General features: G+C 27.4%; 1 long non-coding RNA gene across 1 annotated transcript; it reads right to left on the bottom strand.

Moving 5' to 3' along the window:
• Window positions 1-1,444: 1,444 nt before the first annotated feature.
• LOC107884209 lies at window positions 1,445-3,861 on the bottom strand. Its single transcript, XR_003838733.1, has 4 exons — window positions 3,535-3,861; window positions 3,022-3,168; window positions 2,778-2,898; window positions 1,445-1,788 (listed from the first exon to the last, which is right to left on the bottom strand). It is a non-coding gene; the product is annotated as an uncharacterized LOC107884209 (long non-coding RNA).
• Between the last annotated feature and the right edge of the window lie 10,522 nt (window positions 3,862-14,383).

The following is a 14,383-nucleotide window of genomic DNA, read 5'->3' as shown; positions in this document are numbered from 1 at the left end:
CAATGCTGCCCACACAGTTAGTAAGTAATATTAAAGTATTTAATAAGTTATTAATTAATTAGTTGGTAATTAATAAGTTAATAAGTGTGGAGAGGGGTGTACCGATAGGCACGATATCAATGGTGCAGATTCCTTGGCGGAGTCCGCCGAATACGAAGTTGAGTTAAACTGTTAAACAAGAAAACGTCGTAATAGTGCAAACTGTGAGGTGCGGTCCGAGGTTGATTTTGCTGTCGAAACTGGCTGGTATATGTATATGCAAGTATTGCCTCGCCGATGCTATTGAATATTATGCTGTTTCCATAATGTAAGTTTCTGGCTGTTTTTTTTACGATATAGCAGGTCTTGTAGGTGGGCTATATGCAATAGCTGCAAAATATAGCGGCCTACCTTATTATGATCCTGGTAAGCACTTGCAAGTCTCCTGAGCTTAGAAAGTTGAAGTTTTAGGACGTAACGTAGAACGTTTCAAGTATGGGGAACCTCCAAAATGTATTTATTTATTTTTATTTTTGAGTGAAAATCTTAATGTGGTTCACAGAATACATCTACTTACCAAGTTTCAACGATATAGTTCTTATAGTTTCGGAGAAAAGTAGCTGTGACACCCAGACGGACAGACAGACAGACAGACATGACGAATATATAAGGGTTCCGTTTTTTGCTATGGAACCCTAAAAATACCAGTGTTATACATAGTATCAGGTTATTTATTTACTGCTGTAAATTTAAAATTTCACGTTCAAATTTAAATACATCATATTATAATCATTTCATAAACCAGCGTTTCCCCACCACACGGTCGTCATCGTTACCTCTAGAGAGCGGATCTTTAGGTTTTTACATATTTTTATTGGCTTTATGCAGCTTTATGAGGATGAAAAATGTGGACGATTTATCCATCATAGAGTTCTTAGGATATTTTAGGATATTTTGGACATAATAAAATATTTGGCCTATTTGTCATATTTTAGAATATATTCAATTATTGCTGATAAAAAAGCATATTTTATTAATTTCTCGAGTTGTGATTTTTCTAGGAAAAAAAATAATTTGATTTAAGAATGTGAAAAATTAAAAATCATTGAATTATCTACTTGGTTGTAATTAAATTGGTAATTTTGGTCTTACTGTTACGCTTAGTCTGTGATTGTATCATAGATTATATCATATTTGACAACTGATAACGTGATGAGAATGATTTTATGATAATAAAATTGTTTTTACTGTTAAATTAACGACATATAGTTTAATATTTTAAAATATCTTTAACCAAGGAATGGTGCTTACAAGTCATTGTTTTTATTTAACCATTTCGTTTTTTTATATATAATTTTATTATATTTATATTCTAATTTATAAACTGTTTTACATTTTTTATATTTAAATAATTTACCTGTTACCAAAGGAATGGGCCATAACAGTTATTTATTGTTTTTATTGAATTATTTAAGAAAAAAAAAAATCATATTATCTGCATATTTACAAGCTTAATGTATATTTAGAGAATACTTTAAGGTTTTTTAGAGCATATTAGCATCATATTTTAAGCTTTTAAGAATCTAGAAATCCGCTCTTTAGTTATGTCTAATTGTGATAGCTTGGTCTCCATTAACTTTTTCAGGAAATGTTTCAAGTCTTACTATGAACTTATATAACTTATACATATTATGTTGTTCAGGGGAAGGCATATTATTTTCATTCCAGTTCCATACTTTAATCATAGTTGATGTCATATATCGCTGTTGTTGTAGTGAATTGTCTTCTATTGACAAAATAACTGGATACCTAAAATTTTAGTTATTATTAATTGATTGATAAATGCCTATATAATAATATTTTCCTTACGGCGAAGCAATTAAAGCATGTTCTTTAACCGTTTTTAAGACATCTAAACATTTTATACAACTGGTTAATGTATACCCATGGTATTTTATTGACAGTCCGTCTTATCCATCTCAATTAGCACAAAAGCATTTAAAGATTGAATTTTGACAAAATTTATCAAATTTAAAATTGAATAATTATTTTGTAGTTAAAAGTTTAGAATATAATCAACTTTTATATCTAAGGATTAAAAATTTAAAACAAGATTCCACGCAAGTAGTTAATTCTGTTACCAAAAAATCTAAGAAATACATAAGCACAGTTTATTTTTATAGTCATTTTAAGGTCAAATTTGGATGAAATTACATATTAAAAAACCTGGAATAACTATTTTAGTTATTTTTTTGTGATTGTATAATATTATTCGTGGGTACTTGAAATTTTTAAAGTATACTAATAAATGTTTATGATAGTACCACGGTTTGTTGTTGATATATAACACGTTACCTATTGGATATTGTGATATGATTAATTTGGAATTTATTATAGATACCTATTATTGGTCAATTTTTTTTTTAATACCATAGATAAGTATACAACATGTCTTATACCTAGACTGAATAGCGAAATCCACTTACCCACCTTTTTTTTTTATCGAATCTCAATTAATACATGTACATACTAATAGAAAACATTGAATAAAAATGTAAATATTCAATATAATAATTTTAATTGTATGTATTTAAATTAATACAAAATGTATTTTATAAAATATGTTATGATTTCTGATAGTAACGACTATAATGAGAATTTATTATTCAGTATAGGTATTACCTATTTTCAACTTAATCAAAATATATTCTAAAATCGAATCAATACTTTAAAACCTAAGTTCTAATATTAACAGGGCAATTTTTTTTCATAAGGCTTTCTAATTATAAAAATAATACCTTAAATATAGCTGTCATCTGGATATGAACTCATATCTTACGTTTTTTTTCTCGGACACACATGCATCACATATTCATTTTCAGTAGCAGAAGTTTTGATATCCACTTCCTTGGACCACGTCTGTTTAAAATTAAGTGTAACAGAAATATATCTTCTTAAAATTATAGTCTTTAATAAAAAAAATATACATGATAGGTATTATAAATTTAAAAATACCAATACTAATAGAAATATTATGTGTACCTATGTATTATTTGTGTGTTTGATTGTTCCTCCAAATCTGTTGATTGGATAAGCCAATTCAGTGTTCACTGATATCACACTCTAGTCATTCGATTCTGATAAAAATAACTAAGTACCGTCCATCGCTTAAATAATCGTCATTGTTTGCTATAAGAACATAAAAAAATTATAATTTAACTATACAACTATCCCATTAAAGTTATTGTGATATGTTTATTATCGTTTATAAACTTTAGTTTGTGAACGTCTTCATAGTATAGTTAAATATTTACCACATCCGGCGATGGTCGATAAATAGTATAATAATAGTAGGTACCAATGTTAGTTTATAAATATATTCAACACAATATATTGCATTTCCTTCTTTGCATAACTGTACAGCGCAAGAGTATTGCTCAATATTTATATTAAGAAGTAGTGACTAATGCTTAATATGGAAACTAACAAAGAAGGAACAACAATCAATTTTAAAATTCAAATTATTAAAAATAATGTGTTCTGCTGATGGTGTACCTATTATTATTCGCACCACTTGATTCACACCACTCGTGGCAACTGCGTCGACTGCGAAAACTAAAAATCATATCTATTACGGGTAAAACATTAAATAATTTGTTTAGAACCAAAACGTATCATCGGTACACTGCGGTTGCGCTGATTACCGATAATAATAAATAATAATACGATAGGTAATCATCGGCCAATGATAAAAACGCATAGCGATCGCCTTTGAGTGGGAGGTCGGACCACTCAAAGGTCGGACGGTGATCGACAGACGACAGCGTAGTCTACATGCCTGAAAATATTGTCTAATAGTCTTTAGATCGCGACGAATGTCGTAATTCGTACCTATAATATTTTAGACAGTAGTCAGTAATTGATTAGGCTCGAACAATTTTAAAAATCAGATGGACAGTATTATTTTTAATTTTTAATGTTTCTCGATTCACCCGATGGCAAACGTAGGTACCGAATAAGGTGGTGCGCGAGTCGATGACATTATGATAAAGTTTATCGTCAATATAATATTTATTGTACATATTATAATCATACGTAAACACCAAGGTTTATAGCATGACAAAATAACTATGAAGGCGGGTTCACAAATGCCCGTGTCGTGTCGTGTCGTGTAAAATCCTTTTTTCTGATTGGTTCACCAAAATATGATAATGAAATATGATCGTGTCGACCAACACGATACCGCGATTACCGCGAAGTTGAATTTAGTTATTTTGTCATGTTTATTACTGGTTTAGTAGTTTAACCCATAAGGTACAAGAGTATGGTATATCTGTAACCGTGATATCAATATATCATATAATATGATAACAAGTTGCTTTTTTTTTCTTTTCCCCGCGATATCGAGAACCAGGGGAAAGACTGGTTTTGGCCACGGTTGTAGATATACCGTGGTTTTGGCATTTCTTCACAACCGGTATGATAAGAAGTGCCTGATAAGTGATACCATACTATGTGACGATAATAAAGTCACTGAACACATCAAGTACACAACGCTTCGGTGTTCACAGTGACACAGTTCATCATTCACGCGCGCGTGGTACGGACGGACAGTGGCCTTCTGAGTTAAGCTGGTGAAAGTTCATGAATCGTTGGTCGCGTGTGCTTTCAGTCATTACTCTCGTTTGAGAAGACGTGCGGACGTCGCCTGCCCATCCGCCATTTATCTTCGCATGTACCGTATACGGGTGTTTGATTTACGTCATTTATTACTAATTATATTTTACGCATCTGCGATTGTTAGGTAGATTATGGACAGTGGTGTAGTAGACGGTACACGACGTGCACCCACCTCCTAATTTTATATTTATGCGTGCACCTTTAACAAAATGCATGGAGCACAGGTACACGGACCACGAATAAGAAGTATTATGACGTTACCCAGTAAATAATATTTTTATAACATTTTAATATCCAATGAGAAAAAGAGATAAACCGAGAGATAAACGTAATTTGTTTACTTGTACAGCGGCCGTCTAACGCATACACATATCTATATTGTATATTATATAGACTAATAGATTAAATGGTGTGTACTCGTCCAATATGCCATCTACCATAAATCTATGTTAGGTTAATATGCTATATATTGCTATCTACAAATGAAAATAGGTGTTTTATCCAACGGACATGCGGTAGATAGCATATGTACAAGTACCAAAATTGTGGGGGCATAGCCCCCCAACATTGTTCTTAAAGAATGATTAAAGCGTAACCATACATTTTTTTTTAGGACTTAATCACTGGTTAAGTAACCGGATGAAGTTGGTCATGGAGTTCTAATTCCAATAGTCCAATAATGACATTACAGCAGTCGGGATTGAAACTTCTGATATCAAGTATGTAATAATAATAATAATTTAGCATTTTAGAAAATATTATAAAATAACAAAAAAATACTAATTAATATATTTTAATATATCTTTTTTTAGATAACCAACCATATGTTTCGAAAATAAACCATAATGTTTCAGAAGGCTTACTGTCAAGTTTTAATTCTAATGTCAAACAATCTGCAGGTAATATGCCTAGTATTGTAGATTTTATCTCATGAATTGAGTTTAATTGTTACGACCATATAGAAGTACTCATTAAAAATTTATATTTTGTTACCCAAGAGATATTGAATTCCAAAGTTATATTTACAAAAATATGGCTTTTATGAAAAAAGAATTAAAACAAACTAAGAACAGAACTAGTTATTTTGGAACATCTTGACTCAATACAGCTACAATTAGAAGATCAGCCTCGGGTCTATGACAAAAATATTTCAATTAACAAATTTAATGAGAGTTCATAACCAATTGATAAAATCACAGATTTACAAACTTTTGAAGACAAAATTGCTGGTGTAATGAATTTAGAACATGTTTGGTAATATTTATAATTTGTAATAATTAACAAATTGAAAATATAGTACAACAAATTTATTTTTAGGTTAAGGAGCTTATATATAAAGATGGGAAACATACCAAAGCTATGGCACGGCGAATAATGGTGAAATTGTGCACGGATGAATAACTGAATAAAATTTTGTTCTTTGAGTATTTGGTAAGATTATAATTCCATGTTTGTGCATATAAAATATTTGCAATAATAATACCTATATTAAAATGTTATATATACTATTTATTAATTCATTAAATACATACTAATTTAGTTAAACATTAAATAGGTAATTTATTCAATATTTTATTTAACTGCATCTATATACGAAGAATCCTGTTTATATATGCTAACAATAATATAATAAATTATATTTATTTGTACAGTAGCATGTAGATTTATAATTGTAGGACTTCTTTATTACCACAATTTATTCATGCATAATATGTATTCATTGTAATATACATTACCTATACAACTTATGCATTTTAGATTGACTATTTTGGTTAATTATCTTATTAAAAATGCATTAAATACATAGGTACTAATTTAGTTAAACATTAAATAGATAGTTCATTAGACATTTTGTTCATGGTCGCTGCAGATAAGTAATACATAATTGTATTATTAAGAAAAACAATTTTTTTACTGATAATTGAATTGTGGATGTCATAATATGCAGTCAAAATATGTTACTATTGTGATAGTCTTAATTTTTAATATATTATATTAATTATATTTTGTTTCAGTATATCTTGCAACCTTGCAAATTATGACACAATCTTATCAACTGAATCTGGTGTAAAAGAAGAAAAAATTGAAGCGTAAACAAAGTGAGTTGATGGGTTTTAATTTTTTATTCAATTTATCAATGTATACTATTTACGAGGACGCTACACCCGGATGTGTTGCCTCTGTCTAACAAACTTGTATTTTTTTACAATAATTCCCAACAAAACACAGATAATGTTCTTACTATCAAGTTTCATAGTAAGTCGATTCACTCTAATTTTTTAGCTAACGGCATAAAACTTGAATTTCTAAGCGTAAATTTAGTATGTTACGTGTTAGTAAGACAACACATGCAGGTGTGGCGTCCTCTTAGGGCCAGTATTACCATCTCCCGTTAAATTTAACCGGCCGAATTTGGCCGGTAATAAAATCTGTTATCAGTCGGTTAAGCGTAATCGAAGCATACCGATGATTGTAATACTGGCCCTTAAAGTGTTTCATTAAAAACTTATTGACACTCGTTTTAGCATTTAATTGGTGTTTGTACATATTACAGGTGAAAGTTCAAATATTACTTGTGAACTTTTGAAGGAACCTAAAGATACTCTTATACCACCATTTCTACCAGTTCAACCTCGAGTTCAACCAAATACAGGAGAATTAAATAAAAACGATACGGTAGAAAATTTTAAATTATTTGATAGGTCCCTAATTGATTTTATATTTTATTTTATAATAAACTATTAACCATGTTACATAAAATCATGGCACGTCAAAAACCATGCTAATATGTTAAGGATACATGATATGCAGCCTCGTATGCAGGTTACATTCATTAATCTAATATGAATGTAACTTTCACAAAAATAAATAAATAAGTTAATTATTTTAATAAATGTGCGTATATATAATATATTTAGTTATTATAATAATTACTATTACTATTAGAATTAAAATATAAAAAATAAAAAATTTGTTTTATTTTCATTTGTCAGTATAAAAAATTAAGTAGGTACCTAGTTCTAATAATAATTGTATGTGACGTTACAATTTAAAAGTATTTAAATACAAGATAATAACCCGAGTAATAACCATAGATATATAAAAAATACTAGTTACTTGACTTCGGTTTTATTATTATTATTATTATTATTTTTAGTATATTAATAAAATGGCCACCATCGTTATCTAAGAGGTGAATATTAATAATATGTTACATGTTATATGTAGGTATATATTTAATAGTGATATAATATACAAAATAGTATCTTATCACCTACTGTATCAGTTTAATTTATAAACAGTCACCTCTTAGATTGGCGGCCATTTTGTTGGAGACAATATTTTATACTTATGGACTATAAGAGTCAGCCATCTAGTATTTTTACATAACTGTAATGATAACTGACAAGTGCCTAATTGTATTTTAAATACTTTTTAAATTACTATATTTGTATAATTGTTGTACAAGTATTTTTTACAAGACTGGTATTTTGTTCTAGTTCAATGCTGTTTTAAAGAAGGGTGTATCAAAACGGACGATGTAACAAAATTAATTTTAAGAAAACTCTCGAGAAAACTTTTCACTGAAAAATTTGCTGTATCATATAATTAAACGGGAGCAAAAGAGAAAAAACCATTATCAAGTGTATTCTTGGCCAAGATAATTATTGGTAATATAGTTTTATTGATGCTTAATTGTTTTTATGGCTTATATAGTTTAATTTATTCATTCAATTATTTTTATATAGATGCTGTGTTCAGAAACACTAAAGATTCAAAAAAGTTTGATGTTATTGCATGTATTAAGACCTGGATGAGACATGCAGAAGCTAGAAGTAAAAACAAGTATAAACAATTTATATCCGATATTATGATGAATATTTTCAGGGTAATTACTTGAATATTTTCATAACTATTTCAGATAACCTAAACAGACAGATGATGTATCTATTTAATTTAGGAGCATAGTACCTAGATAATTAATCACACTTTTATTATTCATAATTATTTAATTATTTATCTTGTAAGTACCTACATATAAATTATATAAAAAGATTGTTTTTAAGTAATTTAAGACAATGTTATGAATGTTATAATAAACTAGGTAACTACAATTTTTTTTTTTATAATAACTTTAAGAACAAATTTCAAGACAATTATTAAATATAAGCACTGAAATATTTAAATAATGCATTGTTTGGATATATATTTTATTTATTTATGTGTATTACTTTTAAATTTTATTTGTATTGATAGTTTCAAACTGATGATGTTAAGGGGATTCGATACCATGGTTTTATGTTTTTGTCTAACACACGCGCGCATAGTATTTTAGATGTGTTTTTTGCCAAACATACCGATTTATCTAATGAAGCGATAAGAATTCTGAAAACTGATTTGAATTTGTCGTCAAGTCTACTTGAAATCGACTTTCCCACATTTTTGATTTTATCCCCCAAATTCTTAGAAATGTCATATTCAAAAAGAGTACTTAAAAATTCTGCTACTTCAATTTTTGGGGAAGTTAAAATCAAAAAATCAAAAATGTTGGAAAGTCGATTTCAAGTAGACATGACGACAAATTCAAATCTGTTTTCAGAAATCTTATCGCTTCAACAGATCAATTGAAATATTTGGCAAAAAATAAGTCTAAAATACTATGACGCTAATACTATGTTAGACAAAAACAGAAAATCACGGTATCGAATCCCCTTAATTTCAAATACTGAATATTAGATATTGTTTTTATATAATAGTACCTAATAGTAAATGTTCATAAACATTGTATTTATGTATGAGAAAATATGATATAAAAATTAATTAATTAATATGTTAAACGAGATGTTAAATTTGTCGTTATTTATAAAAATAGTAATTTAATACAACATAAGCTATATTTACTTTTTTGTAATACCTACCTAAAAAAAATATCTCAAGATAATTTAATATTATATATTTTTTTTTTGTATGTTTAACTCTTTTAATTGTATAATAATATGTATATTGAATATTGATAGTTTCAATATGATGATGTTCATTTCAAAGACTGAATCATTGTGATTGTATAAAAACAATAACTACCTAAACTTCAGTCTTTGAATTAAACCTTATCATAAAATTATAAAATAAACACAAACACTAAATTCTTTTGAATATTATATAGAAAGAATATGGTATAAAAATAAATTAATAGTAGGTACCTATGTTAAATTTGTTGTTTTTCACTAAACAGTAATTTAATACAATTTAATCTATATTTGTTATTGTATTCCAGTCTATATTCATATAATACCTAAAAAAAATATTATCCACTAGATAAATGTATAAGTAGGTATAAAAATAATAACTTATGGTTATCCATTAGATAACATAGGACATCTCATGGTTGACTTAAACACATAACTAATAGATATTGAAACTCGTATTGAAATTACATATCCAAAACTGCCAAAAAAAAAAAAACAGACTATTGGGTTAGGTTAAGCCATATTATGTACCTATAATAGTTAAATGTGATTCACTCGTTATTATTTATTTTCCAGTTCTATTTTTTTACATCCATACATTTATAAGACTGTTACATAAGTAATGTAATGCCTGGGTACCTATCTATTTTTATTTTTTATTTTTTTTTTATATCTTAAAAGGATCACTGACAAACAAAAATATACTGTTCACTACCTGTTTTAATAACTACTTAGTTATATTAATAGGTACGTTATTTTTTAATGTTTGTTAATAACAATATTACTTAAGTCTATCTGTTAAATCAACTTCTTTTGTGGATTATTTTCTTATTAACTTTGTAACTATAATATATTGTGGAACTCTCCTCTTGTGCAGCTATTGGCTTTTGAAAAGTCCCATAACTTATTTTTAAATGTTAATTAGTATTACATTGGAATGTTTGAGATAATGTCTATTTGTTTGATGGGTTAAACATAATATATACTTTTATTGTTATATCATGACATGTACAAAATATGTTTAAAAGAATTAGACAATAGGACTATTTCCTTAATAAAGATAGTTGCATGGGTACTAATATTGCATATCTGTGCATAATAATTATGTTTTCTGCTTTGTGGTAGGAAACAGCTATCTTTATATTATAAAAAAAATCACTTGTACAACGAGTTTACAAGCAATGCACTCCAAAACTACGCAACCGATTTTGATAAAATTATGCTCAATGTAATGCAGTTGTTTGTCGTGACTCGCATAGATGGTGAGCAACAGTGACCAAATCAAAAATATAGGCATGTGTTTTACCTTTAAGATGTATATTATAATATAGAACATGAAATAAAAGTTGAGAATAGTGGACGCCTCCACAATTATAAATGAATATAAGTATTTATCAACAAATAGTAGTAACTAATAATACAAAAATGTGTCACTGGGACACTCCACTGTACCAGACAATACTAATAATAATACACAGTGCGTCACCAGGACCGTGTACAACATTAATAATAATAATAATAGAACAATACCATGGACGACAGCTATTGGCAATAGGGGTAAAGACGGCAAAGACGAGACGTCGGACAACTGGCATTTCATAAACCGACGACACCTTCGTATACTGAATGTAACATGATAATATTCCACTTAAAAATAGTTTAAAGTGATAGAGCATTATTTGTGTTACAATGTTTATAAATTATTTGTTGAATTGCAATTTTAAAATGTACATACCAAATAGGAATTAATGTTTGTTAATTAAAGATAATATTTTTGTTAATATATTATTATTTAATATTGCATTTTAGGTAATAAATTCAACTGTAAGCACAATTACAATGTCACAAGAAGACCTACCTCTTTTTCCAACACACGCCGAGTTCAACACAGTTCAAATACATATTAAAGATATTCTGTCTACACAATAAATAAATGAAACCTTTCTCAAAGTACTTCATAAGATATCACGTGAAAGTAATAAACACCTATTCATTTTAGTATGGCTTAGTATCAAGTCAACATTTTTTTTTTTTTATCTTAGGCAATTCTGACAGAGTTGTGAAGAAAATATGAAATATTTCAAAGTACAAAGCTGATATTTTATCATCAGCCGAAGAATTAAAATCTAAAAAACAACAAAAAATGTCATATTCTAGTTTAGATTCTGGTAAATATTTAATTCATTATTTTATATTGAGTATATAATACAAGGTATAACAGAAAGACTTGACTAAAAAAAAAAAAATGTATGATTCTTAAACGTATGACAAAAATTGTTAAAATTATGTGATTAGTAAATAGTTTAAGAAATATACCCATGTTAGCAAATTTCCAAAAATAATATTTTTAAAAAAGTTATTGCGTTCCAGATTACTTTAATCGAAAAAATATTGATATTTTAAAAAATTCTAAAAAATAAACTACTTGCTTTAGATACATTTTTTTACCATCCAGATCATTCTTATAATCTGATTCACAAATTGACTATTTTGAATTTATTCAAAACAATTTAAATTTTTTTATTTTTGGTATTACATTTTTTTTATTACACGTGTAGCGCTATAATATATATATATAAAAAAGTTTAAAAATATTGTTTAGAACAAAAGTTATTCCAAAAGTCAGTTCTATCTGTTACACCCTGTATATTAAAGACAGTATAGGTGGTATGTGAGGTACACTTCTTACTTTTTTTTTTTTTTATCGATATAGGTAAAACGATTATACATAATACATTTTGGCATTTGTCTGGATTTCTTTTATTACGTCTTATACTATATGATATATTGTTAATAATATTTACTATCCTATGATAGTTAAAATCATATCCTACCATCCTATGTTATGTATATGTCATATATGTGATGTCTTCTTTGAAAAGATAATGCGACCAAATTATACAATATTTCTATTTGAATTTAATTTGAAATACATTTTTTTTAGAAGAGAAAAGTCAAATATACAATTTTTGCTGTACAACAAAGGTCTTTTAAATCTGGTAAGTATTTAAATCAATAGTTCTAAGAAACCATGTATTTTAATGTTTAATTTTACACCAAATTGTACTAGGTTTTGATCTAACACCAGTGAAGATATGAAAATTCTGAAGTACCAATACAACATATGTCCAGAAATTACTAGATTGTCATCCAAAACTTATTTTTTCCCATATTAACTGGTCATGCACTAAATATACACAAAGCATAGTGCTCATAAACATTGAACAAATGATTAGTATAATAATACAAAAATACATGCATATAGTTATGCTGATATTTCACCTATTGGTATCATTCATTTAATATTTTAATATTTTGTTAATAGTAAAACACTAAGGTCCGATTTCACCAATACAGTTAATCACGGTTAACGCTTAATCGGCTGATAACAGATATTTAATCAGCCAAATTCGGCCGATTAAACTCCGGTTAACTTTAACCGTGATTAACTGTGTTGGTGAAATCGGCCCTAAGAGGCTGTCAGCAAAATATTTGTTTTCTCTCTCAGACCCACGCGTAACATAGAACGAACACTAAAATATTTTTTTTATTCTTTTTGAGTAACCTTGGTGTAAAATCAACTATTATATAAATTATAGAGCATAATATTTTGAGAGTATGACTTATCAATTTTATATTTTATTGTTATTTGACACTGTATTAACCTTTCAAAATAAAAAAAAAAAAATGTAGTACCTATATTTAAATTATGTTTAAATTGTTTTGAGACAATATTTAGACAAATCGATATGTCATACCCTCAAAAATGTTATTCTCCATCGTTTTTCTAAAGAGATTTTACTCTTAGATTACTTAAAAAAATAAAAAGATTATTCTGCAGAAATGCAGAAACGCTGACATCCTCTTAACAATAAATTCTCATGTGTCTATAATATTTTAAAACATTTATGATTTTCAATTAAATTTATTTAACGTATGAAAAATATACAAGATTGATAAATTACTTAATAGCAATGAAATATGATCTATAATTGAAAAATTAGATTTAGTTAAAGATATCAAGAAAGTTCTAGGTATTTCACAAACTCTTAAAGAATTGAGTATATTACAAAATGCCCCATTTTAAATACTGTAGTTAATTACTTATTGAGTTAAGTAAAAACTGTAAATCACTACCCTAACTATTCAAATTTAACTAAATTAATATCAATGATTATAAATATTATAGATTGCTCACAGACCAGTTTTTAGATGGCCCAAATATTCACTCCCGATAGATGGCTAGGTGAAGTTACTATTAGTGATTACAATTAGAATTGATTTAATTAAGAAGTGGTGTGATAATAATAACCTACAATTAAATTTAAGTAAATTTAAACATGTCATTTTTAATATCACTAACTATAATAGTTTTTTATAATTTTAGTACTGACTTATCTTTATGTACACATTCTTAAAGTGTAAATATTTAAAATAGGTGCCATGTAAATCGATGTAAATGTATTCCTTTAGAGAGAGTTTATAATGTATAATTTGTAGAACATATCTATTTAGTTAATAATGTAATAAAACAATTATTTTATAAATTTAAAATACCTACTTTGTAATATCTTATACTTAAAAACTTTTAGAGTAGATTTTTAGCCCTAGCACAATAGTGCATACTCTAGCCACAATAATGTTCTAATTGAATATTACTATAAATTCTTTACTTAAAATTATTCTAAATAGATCAAGATTATATTCAACAAATTTATTATTCACAAATTTTAGCATTCAAACTTTTAATTTACTAT

The sequence above is a fragment of the Acyrthosiphon pisum genome, chromosome X, assembly GCF_005508785.2.
Source record: "Acyrthosiphon pisum isolate AL4f chromosome X, pea_aphid_22Mar2018_4r6ur, whole genome shotgun sequence".
Taxonomy (NCBI): Eukaryota; Metazoa; Arthropoda; class Insecta; order Hemiptera; family Aphididae; genus Acyrthosiphon; species Acyrthosiphon pisum.
Note: the sequence above shows the minus strand (reverse complement) of the source record. Positions and strands in the feature narration are given on the sequence as shown.